Genomic DNA, 17,441 nt, shown 5'->3' with positions numbered 1-17,441 from the left:
ACATATTCTTCGATGTTTAACTTTCCCTGTTTCAAATTGGCAAATTCAGCACCTTTGTCTTTTCGGTTGGACACGGGAAAGAATCGTTGATAAAACTCTGCTTTAAAAACTTTCCAAGTGATCTCTGTGCCACGATGCTCCAATGCTATCTTCGTGGTAAGCCACCAGTTCTTTGCAACCTCTTGCAGTTGATGCCCAATAAGTTTAACTCGTAGCTCGTCAGTGTAGTCAAGAGACTCAAATAGCATCTCGATGTCATCGAGCCAACTTTCACACTCAACTGAATTTTCTGTGCCCTTCAGTGTCGGTGGTCGAAACGACTGAAACCTCTTTAACAAAGTCTCCATCGGTGTAGCGGTCACATCCATCAGATCATTGGAGGTACTGCCCTGTTCTGGTGCCCGACCTGCTACTGGTTGCGGTACTCTTCGAGGAGGCATATCTGATTATCAAACGGATTAGTACACAATCTATACAATCTGTCTCAGTCCTCCTCTGATCATATACCTCTTATCCAGAATCGGTTCTGATTCAGTCTTTGCAATTACATGTTGTAATCAACTCAGATAACAATATAACATGTAATAGTGAAAGCAATAAATCATGCTAGCACAATAAAAGCAAGGAAGAAAATTCAATCTACCCCCCTGATACCTCCTGTTGTGGGGACCCGGGCTCTAACTCAATTGTCTTTGGAATTGATTGGATATTTGCTAGAAAATATGGGTCATAAAAAAAAATTTTTTTAACAACATAAACCAGTGTATATAAATCATACACACATGATAACTTTATTTTATTTCAACCAACATAAATACATGTCTTGTTCCATTTCATTCTTAAACAAACTAGTATTTGAAACACATTACATATCAAATGTAAAAACTACTAGTCCATCTTCTACGCGCCCGTAATCACCACGCTATCTTGATCTCTCATCTTTGTCTCGACCCTGATCATGTCTCACCTGTTGTCATGCACACATACAGAGACAACAACAGCCGGAAACTCCGTTGAGAATAAATCCCAGTATAAAACATGTATACATGCATGTCATGCAATTTCATACAAAATCATAACACATAATTCAGTAATTATGACACATTAGTGAATACAGATAAAACAATTTGACTCTTACTCTTTAACTCCACTCATATCTAAATCTAGGGATCCCGGTGTGAATAAGACGTAACAAGTCTCCCACCTACTCCCCCAATCACGGTGGCGGTACGTCTTTTTCCTAGACTTCGGCCCTGTCTGTATCGAATATCTACAATCAGAGTCGATCTTCTCCTATGCCTCGATACCACCAAACGTCTAGAAACTTGGCATATCTGCCAATGACTCTCCTATCTCAATGCTTGTATATAAATCAATATAAAGCACAGCATAACAAGGTATAGAAGTCTAGTATGTGATTTGTGGGAAACTCAAACCGGATCTGATTCGAGTTATATCTCCCCAATCAAACATTGGATTATACCTTTCTCGTCGTAGTCTCGGTTTAACAAGTCGAAGTCTTGGAATCTCGATCTCAAATTCGTCAATACCAATCTGAAATAACATATATATCATGTACCCTATCAATCTCCAACTCAAAGTAAGATATGTGTGTAGATCAATATGCACTTTCAATAACTTTCGACGGCATAACGGCGTAGTCTCGCGATACCGGTCAACTCAAACATCAGTAATCAATAACAATAACTCATAGTCCTCAAGAACACAATGAATGTACTATGCTGAAATCTGTGTCATCTTAATTCAATACATGCTGGAAATGAACAAAATTCGCATATCATATTCGTTTCTTAATCCGGTACAAACTATATGTACTCTTTCATCTCAACAACATATACTATCAAGCATATATATTGATTTCTCCAACACATACATATCAAAACATGCTGGAAAGTAATAAAACATGTACTTTTTCGAAGCCCTTGTCAAGAGGAACAAGAATCTCAACTCTGATTGAAAATCGTATGGCTAGATCTTTCACAATCAATTGTCTAAAAGGAAATGAAGTTTGGAGGCTTTCTCTGAAGTTCTCTCGGTGCTTTCCTGCTGAATAAAGGAATGAAAACACTTTATATATATATATTGCATGGTGAGGGCAAATGGCTTAATCTTTGCTCAACACGTCGCACCGCAGGTGCGCTAGCTCTGCACCGCGGGTGCGCTGAGCCTACTGTAATACTTCCACAAATTCAAAAGACACGACCGCGGGTGCGGTGCATTTTTGACCGCGGGTGCGATGCCCTCTCTGTCCCAACACCGCAGGTGCGGTCACTTTTATGGCGCGGGTGCACTGACTCTACTGTACCACCAAAACTTGAATTGCAACGTCTCCTCTCCATGTCTGTTCTTCCATTCCCTTATTCATAATATGAGATAATTCAAAAATATCAACTATAATCTTGGGCATTACATCATCATCAAACAAATACAAATTATGCAAATAGAACACACTAAATGTACTATCCATGTAATCTTCACAACCATAACCAATAAAATTTAAATCATGGAAAGAGGACACATCCCATGTACTATCAATGCAATATGATGCAAACGTGGTTGATCGAGCACCAAAGAAAACATGGGATTCGTTGGAATTGCCCGAAGGACCTATAACGAGGAGACGTAGCAAGAAGTTTAAAGAAGCACTTCAAGGACTCATGATGAACTACCAAGGAGGATCTACAAATTGGATGACTAAATTAGAAGAGGTTGGGAATCATGGGAATAATATTGGAGGTCTTTGGAATGTTATTCAAGTGCAATTGCCGAAGGTCCAGCGCACCCGCGCTAAAGCAGGGACCGCATCCGCGGTCCATGATAATAATATTTAAGAAAATTTCCCGAAGCTGCACCGCACCCGCGTTCAAATCATTAGCGTACCCGCGGTCTGTTGCCGAAGCTACACCGCACCCGCGGTCAAAAAAGCACCGCACCCGCGGTCTTTGGGCGCACTTCCGTGTCAAATTTGCTAGTTATCTTATTTAAGCCTTTTCACACTACTTTTCTTATTGTTTATATAATGTATTGTAAGGGGGATGAACGAAATCATTGAAGAAGTTTAAACATTATTGGAGATTTTTTTCTCAATTTGCAAGGCTTGTGCTTTGTGTTTATCAAAAGGAACAAGAATCTCAACTCTGATTGAAAATCGTATGGCTAGATCTTTCACAATCAATTGTCTAAAAGGAAATGAAGTTTGGAGGCTTTCTCTGAAGTTCTCTCGGTGCTTTCCTACTGAATAAAGGAATGAAAACACTTTATATATATATATTGCATGGTGAGGGCAAATGGCTTAATCTTTGCTCAACACGTCGCACCGCAGGTGCGCTAGCTCTGCACCGCGGGTGCGCTGAGCCTACTGTAATACTTCCACAAATTCAAAAGACACGACCGCGGGTGCGGTGCATTTTTGACCGCGGGTGCGATGCCCTCTCTGTCCCAACACCGCAGGTGCGGTCACTTTTATGGCGCGGGTGCACTGACTCTACTGTACCACCAAAACTTGAATTGCAACGTCTCCTCTCCATGTCTGTTCTTCCATTCCCTTATTCATAATATGAGATAATTCAAAAATATCAACTATAATCTTGGGCATTACATCATCATCAAACAAATACAAATTATGCAAATAGAACACACTAAATGTACTATCCATGTAATCTTCACAACCATAACCAATAAAATTTAAATCATGGAAAGAGGACACATCCCATGTACTATCAATGCAATATGATGCAAACGTGGTTGATCGAGCACCAAAGAAAACATGGGATTCGTTGGAATTGCCCGAAGGACCTATAACGAGGAGACGTAGCAAGAAGTTTAAAGAAGCACTTCAAGGACTCATGATGAACTACCAAGGAGGATCTACAAATTGGATGACTAAATTAGAAGAGGTTGGGAATCATGGGAATAATATTGGAGGTCTTTGGAATGTTATTCAAGTGCAATTGCCGAAGGTCCAGCGCACCCGCGCTAAAGCAGGGACCGCATCCGCGGTCCATGATAATAATATTTAAGAAAATTTCCCGAAGCTGCACCGCACCCGCGTTCAAATCATTAGCGTACCCGCGGTCTGTTGCCGAAGCTACACCGCACCCGCGGTCAAAAAAGCACCGCACCCGCGGTCTTTGGGCGCACTTCCGTGTCAAATTTGCTAGTTATCTTATTTAAGCCTTTTCACACTACTTTTCTTATTGTTTATATAATGTATTGTAAGGGGGATGAACGAAATCATTGAAGAAGTTTAAACATTATTGGAGATTTTTTTCTCAATTTGCAAGGCTTGTGCTTTGTGTTTATCAAAATCAAACTTATCAAAGATTGCATATTTGTGGCGTTTGTCGATTGTTCTTCGCACGGATTGTCAAAACAAGTTCTTTGAAGGTTCGTTTGAAATTCAATTGTTTTATCATTGATATTTGTTGCTAAGTTATAATCGCTTAGAGGTGAATATCACAAAATCATTACTTGTTTCAAAAGATCGGGACAACATAATCGTTCCTTGTTTGTTATTGAATTGAGGGTCCGATTTCTATATTCGTGCTTGCCTTTCATTCGTACGAGGATTCGTATCATTTGGTATCAGAGCTTCTGGTTCTGTTTGATTCAAGTAAGTTATCGTTGTTGTTGTTATATTTTTCAGATCTGTCTAAAAATAAAAAAAAAATCCGTTCTGTTATCAGATCTGTGTTATCCTTTTGTTTCTATTTTCATATCTGTTTAAAATTTTATTCTGTTCTCAGATCTGTGTTATCTTTTCGTTTTTATTCAAGATCTTTCTAAAACTTCGATTCTGTTTTCAGATCCGTGTTATCCTTTGTATTGTTGTAAGATCTGCGTTATTCTAGTTGTTCTTTGTTTTGTGCAGTCCAAGTGAGACAGTTGCAAGTGTTACGAGTTGAATCTTGTTAGTTTGATAAAAAGAAAATATAAAGATTGAGCACACCTTTGAGAGAACTATCAAATTCGAGTGAAAAACATTTGAGTGCGAGTGTTATTTCTTTGGAGTGATCGTGAGAATTTGGGTGATGAAAATCTTTTATTTCTACTAACATTTTATTGCAGGTACAAAATCTGAAATTAAAATGGAGAGGGAAGTAGGAGAGAGTTTGAACCAGGGGTTGTCCCAGGTTCAAATGGAGGCGTTATTTGGGCATTTTAGTAGAATGATGAGGGCCGAGTTGGATCCTTTATAAGAGAGGTTGGATAGGCTTGAAGTTAGCACTAGTGAAAATAAATCTAAGCCTAAAGGTTTGGGTACAGTCGAAGAAGAAGAGGATGATTATGAATTGGGCGTAGAAGAGAAGAGTCAAAACGAGAACTGGGGAAGAAGCAGAAGAGGTAGAGGATTTGGTAGGGGAAGAAGAGAAGACTTACGTGGTAGGTACGATGATGGGAATAAGGAAGATAATAACATAGGTAGCATTAAGATGAAAATTCTGTCGTTCCATGGTAAGTCGGATCCAGAGGCTTATTTAGAATGGGAAAAGCGAGTTGAATTCGTGTTTGATTGTCACCATTATTCCGAACAAAAGAGGGTTAGGTTGGCCGTGGTTGAATTTGTTGATTATGCTCTTATTTGGTGGGATCAATTAGTGACCACTAAGATAAGATGCAATGAGAGGCCTATAGAAACTTGGTCTGAGATGAAAAGCGTAATGAGGAAGAGATTTGTACCAAATCACTACTATAGAGAAATGTTTAAGAAGTTACAAACTTTGAGACAGAGTGTGAAGAGTGTTGAGGACTACTATAAAGAGTTGGAAGTAGTCATGATTAGAGCAAACATAGATGAGGATAGTGAGGCTACTATGGCTCGTTTTCTGTGTGGTTTGAACAGGGAAATTCAAGACCAAGTGGAACTTAGACATTACTTGGATCTAGATGAAATGGTGCAGATGGCGATAAAAGTGGAGCAACAACTGAAGAGGAGAGGAGTTGGTCGTACCACACAATCTGGTAATACATCAACATCTTGGCGTTCCAACGTTGTTAAACGTGAAGAAAGCAAGGTAGTGGTCAAGCCCAAAGTTGACATTAAACAGGAGGCGCCTAAGCAGGGAGTTCAAGGTAAACCTGAAACTCCTATTAATCATTCTAGAGATATTAAATGTTTTAGGTGTCAAGGAGTTAGACATATTGCTAGCCAATGTCCCAATAAAAGGGTGATGGTGTTGAATAATTATGGGGAGTATGAATCTCATAGTGAGGGAGATGATGGAGAGGATGAAGATGAGATGCCTGCATTAGAGGATCCTGATGAGGGATATGAAGCAGTTGTGGGTGAGGCATTAGTGACTAGGCGTATCATGAGTGCCCAAGTCAAAGAAGAGGAGACGAATCAGCGGGAAAACTTGTTCCATACTAGATGTTTTGTCAGTGGCAAAGTTTGCAACATTATTATAGATGGAGGGAGTTGTACCAATGTTGCTAGTCTTGAGATGGTGGAAAAATTGAGCTTGCCTACTTTGAAACATCCTCAACCATATAGGCTACAGTGGTTGAATGACTGTGCCGAAGTGAAGGTGAACAAACAAGTTTTGGTTGCGTTTTCGATTGGGAAGTATATTGATGAGGTATTGTGTGATGTGGTACCAATGCATGCTTTTCATATTTTGTTAGGAAGACCATGGCAATATGATAGGCAAGTGACACATGATGGGTTTAGAAATAAATATTCTTTTGTACTCAAGAAAGAACCCATTGTTTTACTTTCTTTGTCCCCAAAGCAAGTGTTGGAGGACCAATTGAAAAAAAAGAGAGAGATGAGGCCGAAAAAAAGAGTGAATTAAAAAGTGAGATTGCCTTTGAAAACAAAAATGACATGGCTAAAAGAAAAAGTGAGATAGCCTTACAAAAGAAAAATGAGGGAAAAGAAAATGAGAGGAAAGAGGTCAAAAAGAAAACATATATGGCCCAAAAGAGTGAGTTGAAACAATTGTTGCACACACATGATCCACTTGTGTTGATTCTTTACAAAGAGATTCTATTTAACACAAGTGATATAGCCGGATCCCTTCCGAGCATTGTTCTTTCACTTTTGCAGGAATTTGAAGATGTATTTCCGGAGGAGCTACCTCAAGGATTACCACCAGTGAGGGGGATTGAGCACCAAATTGATTTGGTACCCGGAAGTGTATTGCCAAATCGTCCAGCTTACAGAAGCAATCCGGAGGAGACTAAGGAGCTACAACTACAGGTAAGTGAGTTGTTAGATAGGGGTTTTGTGCGTGAGTCCATGTCTCCTTGTGTTGTACCTGTTTTACTAGTTCCTAAGAAAGATGGATCATGGTGAATGTGTGTAGATTGTAGGGCAATCAATAATATAACCATCAAGTATAGGCATCCCATACCTAGACTAGATGATATGTTAGATGAGTTGCATGGTGCAAGTATTTTTTGTAAGATTGATTTAAAAAGTGGTTATCACCAAATTAGAATGAGGGAAGGTGATGAGTGGAAAACAGCATTTAAAACCAAATATGGGTTATATGAGTGGATGGTCATGCCTTTTGGCTTAACTAATGCTCCTAGTACCTTTATGAGGTTGATGAATCATGTTTTGCGTGCTTACATAGGGAAATTTGTTGTGGTTTATTTTGATGATATTCTTGTGTATAGCAAAGATTTAGAAGAGCATGTTGAGCATTTGAGACTTGTACTGACAACACTTAGGGCTGAACATTTATATGCTAATCTTAAGAAATGTGATTTTTGTACAAGCAAACTTGTTTTTCTTGGTTTTGTGGTAAGTTCACAGGGGATACAAGTGGATGAGGACAAGGTAAGTGCTATTCAAGATTGGCCAACGCCTGCTAATGTTAGTCAAGTTCGAAGCTTTCATGGTCTTGCAAGCTTCTATAGAAGGTTTGTAAAAGATTTTAGCACACTGGCGGCACCGATGACGGCAGTAATTAAGAAGAACGTTCTATTCCACTGGGGCTAGGAGCAAGAGAAGTCTTTTAATATTATTAAACAAAAATTAATTAATGCGCTTTTACTTGTTTTGCCTGATTTTTCTAATACTTTTGAGAACCTTGACCTTTGCATGTCTATAAGTTTAGTTCTTGTAACTACTGGATTCAACTTAGAGATCCGCTCTTTCAGGGAGAATTTTTATATCTGGTTCCGCTACCAAGGCCTTGATAGATTCAGGGGCCACTCACTCGTTTATTTCGGAGGTCTTTGCAAACTTTCTCAAGATCCAGACCATTGGGCTAGATACAGCCTTTTCAGTAGTGTTGCCGTCAGGCGAGGAGATGGCAGCCACCAATGTTATCCGAGGTATAGACCTTGAGCTGCACGGTAATCTTGTTTATGCGGACCTGATTGTGCAACCGATGCCGGAATTTGAAATCATCCTAGGGATGGACTGGCTATTGAGGAACAGAGTGTTGATAGACTTCCAGCGGAGATCCGTTCTTGTCCGACCGCCTGGAATGGAGCAGTTCTTATTTGAGCCAGACAGGTACTTTCCTTTACCGCGCATTATTCCGTATGTTCAGGCTAGGAAACTCATGCATAGAGGGTGTCGGGCATTTCTAGCGACCTTTTTATCTGTCCCCGAGGAACCCAGCCAGCCAGCCTCAGATGTTCCGATTGTCAGAGATTTCTTAGACGTTTTTCCCGAAGACGTCTCTGGTATGCCACCCGGGAGAGAGGTGGAGTTTTCCATTGAGCTTATGCCAGGTACGGCTCCGATATCCAAAGCGCTGTACAGACTAGCACCGACAGATGATGGCAGAGCTTAAGAAGCAGATTCAGGAACTTCTCGACAAGGAGTTCATTCGCCCGAGTTTTTCTCCATGGGGCGCGCCGGTCTTATTTGTGAAAAAGAAGGATGGCTCGATGAGGCTTTGCATTGACTACCGGGAGTTGAATAGGGTTACAGTGAAGAATAAATACCCACTGCCGAGGATTGAGGATCTATTTGATCAGTTGCAGGGAGCTACGATTTTCTCCAAGATAGATCTGCGTTCCGGTTATCACCAGTTGAGGGTGAGAGATGCTGATATTTCGAAGACAGCTTTCAGGACTCGTTATGGTCACTACGAGTTCCTAGTGATGCCGTTCGGTCTGACGAATGCGCCAGCGATCTTCATGGATCTAATGAATCGCGTATTTCAGCCGTACCTCGACCAGTTTGTGATAGTGTTCATAGATGACATTCTCGTCTACTCCAAGAGTCGGGAGGAGCACAGCAGACATCTGACCACAGTGTTGCAGACATTGCAGAAGCACAAACTATTCGCAAAGTTCAGTAAGTGCGAATTCTGGTTAGAGAAGGTGGCGTTCTTGGGCCACATTGTTTCTAGCAGTGGCATTGAGGTAGACCTGGCGAAAGTCGCTACAGTCAGAGATTGGGTTGTGCCTCAGAATGCATCCGAGATCCGCAGTTTTCTTAGGCTAGCAGGATATTACAAGAAGTTCATTCAGGGATTCTCATCCATTGCCGTTCCACTCATAGCACTGACCAAGAAAAATGTGAAGTTTGTGTGGAGCGAGGAGTGTCAGAAGAGCTTCGATACTTTGAAGCAAGCTCTTATCTCAGCACCCGTTTTGGCTGTACCGTCACGATCTGGTGAGTTTGTTCTGTATACCGATGCTTCGAAGCTTGGTTTAGGTGCAGTTTTGATGCAGCATGGGAGAGTGATAGCGTATGCTTCTCGACAGCTGAAGATCCATGATAAGAATTACCCTACCCATGATCTGGAGTTAGCGGTCGTAGTTTATGCTTTGAAGATTTGGAGGCACTATCTGTATGGAGAGAAATGCCAGATCTTTACCGACCACAAGAGCCTCAAGTATTTCTTTACGCATAAGGAGCTGAACATGCGTCAGAGGCGTTGGTTGGAGCTTGTGAAAGATTACGATTGTGACATTAGCTACCACCCGGGTAAAGCTAATGTAGTTGCGGATGCTTTGAGCAGAAAAGTCGCAGTGATGGCTCATTTGACGATTCAGAAACCTCTTTAGATCGAGATGCAGAGGTTTGATCTTGAGACTTACCCTCGAGGTAGAGTTCCTCGTCTATCTACCTTGACCATTCAGTCTTCCGTTTTGGACCGTATTCGCAGTGGTCAGGCCGCAGATGAGCAGTTGGCACAGTGGAAGAAGAGAGATGAAGCCAAGGGCAGTGTTTTGTATTCAGTCAGCGACGGTATTGTGAGATACCGAGATAGGATATGGGTTCCTAGCAGTGATTCTATCCGAGCAGACATCTTATCAGAGGCCCATACGTCCCCGTACTCCATTCACCCTCACCTTTCCGCACTTAAAACAAGCGCCCGTCTTCCGATAACATTCTCCAACATGTTTCTGTCGACATGTATCATACCACTTTCCTTCGGTGTTACCAGCACTGCCAGAATTTCCTTTGAAAGACCCACCTGAATAATTTGGTTTCTTAAACTTGGGACCTTTCTGAGTAGATTGACTGCTCATCGGTCTTTTGTTCTTGTTTTCATCCTCGCGTCGCTTGATATCAGTTTCTGGGCTCATTGCAGCGCCCATCAGATCCGCAAAATTGTTTGGCTTGAATACTGCCAATGCCGACTGAATTCGACTGTTGAGTCCCTTTTTGAAACGATGCATTTTTAACGTCTTATCCGACATGATCGTTGGGACATAGGTTCCTAGATCGTTGAACCGGGAAGTGTATTCCATTACTGACATGTCCGGAGCCTGTTTGAAATTCTCGAACTCCCTCAACTTCAGTAGTCGAAACTCAGCTGGATAATATTGTTTCAAAAATTCTCTCCTAAAAATCTGCCATGTGATTTCTTCCATTTCTGCCAAGGATGGCGGCACAGTTTCCCACCATTTCCTAGCTCGGTCTTCCAAAAACTGTAATGCCCTAGATTGTATGTGGATAAAATTAAAAGATGAAGTGTTGCTTGAAGAAAGGGACCGCACCCGCGTATTGAAAAGCACCGCACCCGCGGTGCATGGACAGAAAGTTAATCATTTTTACAGTAGGGTCACCGCACCCGCGGTCCAAGAAGGAGTGCACCCGCGGTTGATGGATAGAGAGTTGGACAGTATTTACAGAAATGACACCGCACCCGCGGTCCAAACGTAACCGCACCCGCATTGATGACACCGCACCCGCGGTCTTATATGTAGCGCACCCGCGGTCGTCGATTTTGGAAAATGAATGGATTGCCGAAGCTTGAGTGCAGCCGCGGTTCATGAACTACCGCACCCGCGGTCATACGTGTTACTTGGAAAATATAACACTTGCCCTTAACCATGCAATATAATGAGTTGTCCTTGTTCCTTTCCTTCTTCAGCAGATAGAACCGAGAGATTCAGGGGAGAAAGCTTCAACTTCTCTTGTGCTCTTGAGCTTGTGATTTTGAAAGATTCACACATCCAAACTTTAATTGTAACTAACTCAATTCTTTTTGGGATTAATTGGATCTTTATTCAAAATGTGGGTCAAATTAATCCCAAAAAGAATTGAGTTAGAGCCCGGGTCCCCACAACGGGTGGTATCAGAGCCGTAGGTTCTGTAGACTGAGATAGAATAGAATGAGTGGGGGTAGATTGAGTCTTCTTCCTTGCTTTTGATGTGCTAGCATGATTTATTGCTTTCCCTATTAAATTTTGTATTGTATCTGAGTTGATTTACAGCATATAATTGTCAAGACTGAATCAGAACCGATTCTGGATCAGAGGTATATGATCAGAGGAGGGCTGAGACAGATTGTATAGATTGTATCTTAATCTGTTTGATAATCAGATATGCCGTCTAGAAGAATACCACAACCAGCTGCAGGTCAAGTGCCGGAACAGGGTAGTACGTCAGGTACTCAGATAGACGTTACTGCGACACCGATGGAAACTTTGTTGAAGAGATTTCAATCGTTCCATCCACCTACCTTGAAGGGCACAGAAAATGCAGTGGATTGCGAAAGCTGGTTGGATGATATAGAGATGTTATTTGAATCACTTGCCTATATAGATGAACGTAGAGTGAAGCTGGTTGGGCATCAATTGCAAGAAGTGGCCAAGAGTTGGTGGCTAACAGCGAAACGAGCCTTAGAACATCGAGGTATTGATATTACTTGGAAAGTCTTTAAAGATGAATTTTATCAACGTTTCTTTCCAGTGTCGTATCGAAAAGTCAAAGGGGCCGAGTTCGCCAACTTGAGACAGGGCCAGCGGAACATAGAGGAGTATGTTGCCAAATTCTCGTCCTTACTTCGATTTGCACCTCACGTATCAGGGAATGATGAGGCAGTGGCCGATCAGTTCATAAATGGTGTGAATCCGGATATGTGAGGCCCGGGGCCGAAGAGGGCGGGGGGTGATCGCCGGTGCCATCAGCTGCACGGACAATGAGCGGCTCCTGGCAGGCTTCTAGGTGAAGGGAACATGAATGAACCGAACCCACACGGGAATGAGAGGGATTCCGAGACTGTTCAATGTAATGGACTGTACAATTGAAGAGGGCTTAAAAGATTTGATTTGTACTACTCATATCACGAAGGTGCATCTTCTTTTCGGTAGCTCATCACATAAGAACTCCAAAGTTAAGCGTGCTTGACTTGGGGCAATTTTGGGATGGGTGACCTCCTGGGAAGTTTCCCAGGGTGCGTGTGAGTGAGGACATAAGCACGCTGGAAAGACTCGTCTTGATACAGTGAGGACAGTCGTCGAATCTGGGGCGTTACAGGATATCTTCACTTTAGTGAACACGGGGCGACCCAACACTTTTTCTGAGGCGCTGAATCGAGCGAAGGGAGCAGAGGCTGGCTTGATTAGGCAGCGAGGAGCTTCCTATAGTGTTCAGGGTCAGAGACCGCCACCGTTTGCCACACAGTTTCCACCACCACCTCCTCGATTTGATAGTGGAATCAGTAGTAGTGGGAAAAAAGATTCTTTGAAGGCTAAGGGTAAGCAGTTCAAGAGAGCAGGGAGCAGTTCATCGAGCTCCAGTGGGTCAAGAGAGAGAGGTCCTAGCCAGAGTATAGATGTGACAGGTGTGTATTGCACTACTTGTGGAGGCCGACCTGCCACAGAGCAGTGTCAGGGAGTGATGGGCAGATGTAATATATGCAGGCAACAGGGACACTTTGCCAGAGTTTGTCCCCAGAGAGGTGCCCAGAGATTTCAGAGTGCAGGGTCCTCTACATCAGTGCCTCAGATTTGAGAGACAGACATCTGTACATTCATTTCAGCCACCATCTGCACAATCCCAGCCTAGAGCCAGTGGTGGCCAGACAGTGAGCCAACCTCCTAGACAGCAGGCTAGGGTGTTTGCACTGACCGAGGAGCAAGCCCAAGATGCACCAGACGATGTGATTGCAGGTAACTGTTTTCTTTGTGGTTATCCTGCATATGTATTGATAGATACAGGTGCATCACATACATTCATATCATAACGTTTTGCATTGACACATGCATTGCCTGTAGAGTCATTGTCTACTGTAGTGTTTATTTCTTCTCCGTTGTGAAGTGGTCTGATATCTGTGACTTCAGTTAGACATTGTGTACTACAGTTTGAAGGGCATGAGATCGATTTAGAATGTGTTGTACTTGGTTTATCTGATTTTGATTGTATTGTCGGGATTGACATGTTGACTAAGTACAGAGCCACCGTAGACTGTTTTTACAAGATTGTCAGATTCAGACCTGAAATGACAGAGGAGTGGAAATTCTATGGTAAGGGTTCCAGATCTCGGATTCCCTTAGTATCTGCTCTGACTATGAGTAGATTATTGCAGCAAGGAGCAGAAGGGTTCCTTATTTATTCAGTAGATTTACTGAAATCGGGCCCGACATTGGCATATTTGCCAGTAGTGCGGGAGTTTGCAGATGTATTTCCTGACGAGATTCCAGGGTTACCTCCAGCTCGAGAGGTAGATTTTAGTATTGATCTTATTCCAGGTACCGCTCCTATATCTCGAGCTCCGTATAGGATGGCGCCTATAGAGTTGAAAGAATTGAAAGCACAACTAGAAGATCTTCTAGCCAAGGGATATATCAGACCCAATGTATCTCCTTGGGGTGCTCCAGTGCTATTCGTGCGCAAGAAAGACGGTTCTATGAGATTGTGTATAGATTACAGGCAGCTGAACAAGGCAACGATAAAGAACAAATATCCTTTGCCTCGTATCGAAGACTTATTTGATCAGTTGCAGGGATCATCTATCTATTCCAAGATTGATATGAGATCTGGATATCACCAGCTGCGAGTACGAGATATTGATATACCAAAGACAGCATTCCGAACCAGGTATGGACATTACGAATTTATTGTCATGCCTTTCTGTTTAACGAATGCTCCAGCGGTGTTCATGGGACTAATGAACCGTGTCTTTCAGAGGTATTTAATTGAATTTGTGATTGTTTTTATTGATGATATTTTGGTGTACTCTAAGAACTTGGATGAGCATGCCAATCATTTGAGAATTGTGTTGCAAACATTGAGAAATGAAAGATTATATGCGAAACTGTCAAAGTGTGAGTTTTGGCTGAGACAGGTTGTCTTCTTGGGTCATATCATATCTGGAGACGGTATTTCTGTAGATCCGAGTAAAGTGGAAGCTGTAATCAGTTGGCCGAGACCGACTTCTGTGCCAGAGATACGCAATTTCATGGGTCTAGCAGGGTACTATAGACGATTCATCAAAGATTTCTCCAGTATTGCGAAGCCGATTACCCAGTTGACACAGAAAAATGCGCTGTTTGTGTGGTCTGCGGATTGTGAATCTAGTTTCCTAGAGTTGAAGAAGAGGCTGACTAGTGCACCTGTCTTAATGATTCCTTCGGGTACTGGTGATTTCGTTGTATATTGTGATGCATCTCACAGAGGTCTGAGATGTATTCTTATGCAACGAGGTCATGTGATCGCATACGCCTTGAGATAGCTGAAGCCACACGAGATTCGATACCCCATTCATGATATGGAATTAGCGGCTATTGTTTTTGCATTGAAGATTTGGCGTCATTATCTTTATGGTGAGAAATTTGAGATTTACTCTGACCATAAAAGCCTGAAGTATCTATTTTCTCAGTCAGAGTTGAACATGAGGCAGCGTAGATGGCTTGATCTACTGAAAGATTTTGATTGCGAGATCAAGTATTATCCAGGGAAGTCAAATGCAGCAGCAGATGCCTTGAGTCGAAAGGTTTGTGCTCTATCCTTATCGACCATAGGTGTGACTAATATGATTGAAGACTGTTGTTTGTCTGGATTAGCATTTGATACAAGTAGTAGGACCATTGCTACTTTCTTCGATTCAAGTTGAACCAGATTTAATTTTACGAATCAAAGAAGCGCAGAGAACTGATCAGAATATTCAGAAGTCGATTCAGATGGTTAGATCAGGACATCAGTCAGAATACCAGGTACATGATTTTGTTCTGTATGTGAATAACCGACTTGTAGTGCCAGATGTTGCAGAGTTGAAGCAACAGATTTTGTCATAAGCGCACTGTAGTCGGTTCAGCATTCACCCTGGTGGCAGAAAGATGTATAACGATCTAAAGACACAGTTCTGGTGGAAACAGATGAAGTCAGACATTGCCGAATTTGTGTCTAAGTGTTTAAATTGCCAACAGGTGAAGGCTGAGAGAAAGAAGCCCGGAGGTTTACTTCAGAGCCTATCTATTCAAGAATGGAAATGGGATCACATTTCCATGGATTTTGTGACGAAGTTACCTCGATCATCCCGGGGTTGTGATGCGATTTGGGTTGTGATAGACAGATTAACCAAATCAGCGTGTTTTATTCCGTATAGAATGACGTACAGATATGATCAAATGGCTGAGATATATATCAGAGAGGTAGTCAGATTACATGGTGTGCCGAAGTCTATCGTATCAGATCGTGATCCACGATTCACTTCATACTTTTGGCACAGTCTGCAGCAGGCCTTAGGTACGACATTGCACCTAAGTACTGCTTATCATCCCCAGACAGATGGACAGTCAGAGCGGACTATCGAGACTTTAGAGGATATATTGAGAGCTGTAGTGCTAGACTTTGGCACTAGTTGGCAAGATTCACTACCGTTGTGTGAATTCTCGTACAACAACAGCTATCAAACGAGCATAGAGATGGCACCGTTTGAGGCGTTATATGGCAAGAAGTGCAGATCTCCTCTATATTGGGATGATATATCTGAAATACCAGAACTTAGGCCTGATATGATTCGTGATATGACTGAGAAGGTGAAGATCATTCAGAAAAGAATGAAGACGGCACAGGATAGAAAGGCCAAGTATGCCAATATCCGACGTAGACCGTTAGTATTTGAACATGGAGACAGATTATTCTTGAAAATTTCTCCTTTCAGAGGCGTTGTCAGATTTGGCAAACGCGGGAAATACGAGATTCTTGAAAAGATTGGCGATCGAGCATATCGATTGGCTCTTCCTCCGTCTCTATCCGGGATACATGATGTTTTTCATGTATCGATGCTGCGTAGATACATGCCAGATTATTTTCATGTCATTCGACCTGACGAAGCTGAGCTAGATCAGACGTTGAGTTATGTCCAACAACCGATACAGATTCTTGATCGGAAAGAGAAACAGCTCAGAACGAAGACTATTCCCCTAGTGAAAGTCCAGTGGAGTCGTCATGGCACCGAGGAAGCGACTTGGGAGACAGAAGCAGATATGAGAGAGAAATATCCCGAGTTATTCTCATGATGTGAGTAATTATTCAGCTTTTGATTTTACTGCTGTTTTTACATACTTTGATTAATTGATTTCACGTTCGAGGACGAACTAATATCTAAGAAGGGGAGAAATGTAATGCCCTAGATTGTATGTGGATAAAATTAAAAGATGAAGTGTTGCTTGAAGAAAGGGACCGCACCCGCGTCTAGAAAAGCATCGCACCCGCGGTGCATGGAAAGAAAGTTAATCATTTTTACAGTAGGGTCACCGCACCCGCGGTCCAAGAAGGAGTGCACCCGCGGTTAATGGACGGAGAGTTGGAAAGTATTTACAGAAATGACACCGCAACCGCGGTCCAAACGTAACCGCACCCGCGTTGATGACACCGCACCCGCGGTCTTATATGTAGCGCACCCGCGGTCGTCAATTTTGGAAAATGAATGGATTGCCGAAGCTTGAGCGCAGCCGCGGTTCATGAACTACCGCACCCGCGGTCATACGTGTTACTTGGAAAATATAACACTTGCCCTTAACCATGCAATATAATGAGTTGTCCTTGTTCCTTTCCTTCTTAAGAAGATAGAACCGAGAGATTCAGGGGAGAAAGCTTCAACTTCTCTTGTGCTCTTGAGCTTGTGATTTTGAAAGATTCACACATCCAAACTTTAATCCGATTTCGGGTTTGAGCTCCTCTCTTTAAGGGCTAGCAAAGGATGTAAGTTTGATTATGTTTCAGCATGTTTTGAAGTTACGTGTTGGGGGAAATTCTGTTATGCTTATAA

The sequence above is a fragment of the Primulina tabacum genome, chromosome 6 (assembly GCF_025594145.1).
Source record: "Primulina tabacum isolate GXHZ01 chromosome 6, ASM2559414v2, whole genome shotgun sequence".
Classification (NCBI taxonomy): Eukaryota; Viridiplantae; Streptophyta; class Magnoliopsida; order Lamiales; family Gesneriaceae; genus Primulina; species Primulina tabacum.
This window is presented reverse-complemented; position numbering follows the sequence as displayed.